This window comes from Phalaenopsis equestris, unplaced genomic scaffold (genome assembly GCF_001263595.1).
Source record: "Phalaenopsis equestris unplaced genomic scaffold, ASM126359v1 Scaffold192741, whole genome shotgun sequence".
Taxonomy (NCBI): domain Eukaryota; kingdom Viridiplantae; phylum Streptophyta; class Magnoliopsida; order Asparagales; family Orchidaceae; genus Phalaenopsis; species Phalaenopsis equestris.
Genome location: NW_018212690.1, coordinates 1 through 985, shown reverse-complemented (window position 1 = coordinate 985; position 985 = coordinate 1). Strand labels below are relative to the sequence as shown.

Sequence of the window (985 nt, the reverse complement as noted above, 5' to 3'; positions counted from 1 at the left end):
GCAGTTTGTGATTGATGGAAACAAAGTTATTTTGAAGTGTTAGCAATCCAGAAACGAGAGTTAACGATGCAGAATTCGAGAAAAATGAAGTATATTCTGTAGATATAGTCATAAGTACTGGTGATGGCAAGCCAAAATTGTTGGATGTGAAGCAAACAACTATTTAATTACAAGAGATGGACAAGAATTATCAGTTAAAGATGAAGGCGTCCATGTTCCTATTTAATGAAATAAGCCCGAATTTTCCAATCATGCCATTTACTGCAAGGGCATTGGTAGAATGTGTGAAACATGATCTTTTGCAGACATACCCTGTTCTCCATGAAAAGTCCGGTGACGTTGTTGCTCATATTAAGTTCACAATTTTGTTGATGCCGAAAGGTCCTGAAAAGATCACCTCCCACCCTTTGCAACAGCGACAGCCTACAAAAGGTGTTGATAATGATCCCAAAATCAAAGCGTGGTTGGCTTTGGGAAAAAAGACCAAAAAGAAGGTAAAGGAAAAAAGAAAAAAAATGTAGAAAAAGTGAAATTTTGACTGAAGCTGAGCCCATGGAAGAAGAATTGGCACTGTTGCTCAGGAATGAGAAAGCATCAATTTTGCCCATTTTGATTTATTGTGGTTTGCTCTCCGGCCGTCCTCCATTGTTAGTTCAATGTATTACATCTGTGGGAGATATTGTACTTTAGGGTTTTGATATTTGGCTTCTCTAGACATTAGGCTTTAGGTTTTGATCTCCAAAAAAGATATTTGGCTTCTCCATCTAATAACAAAGATGGTAATTACCTTCTATAGGAATCTTCATCTATTTTTAATAATAGAGTAGAAAGGCAGCATAACTGACTTAGGAGATATTCTTAGTGTCATTAAATATGAAGTATATTTGACTTCAACATTAAGGCTAATGTTAGAAATAGAAATGATGCATTAACTAAACTTCTCAACGAGAGATTTGCCACTGAACCAAATATTCTAAAATAATGA

General features: G+C 35.6%; 1 long non-coding RNA gene across 1 annotated transcript; it reads right to left on the bottom strand.

The window, feature by feature from the left end:
• Nucleotides 1-295: 295 nt before the first annotated feature.
• On the bottom strand, nt 296-780 carry LOC110034725. Its single transcript, XR_002295083.1, has 2 exons — nt 540-780; nt 296-423 (listed from the first exon to the last, which is right to left on the bottom strand). It is a non-coding gene; the product is annotated as an uncharacterized LOC110034725 (long non-coding RNA).
• Nucleotides 781-985: the final 205 nt, after the last annotated feature.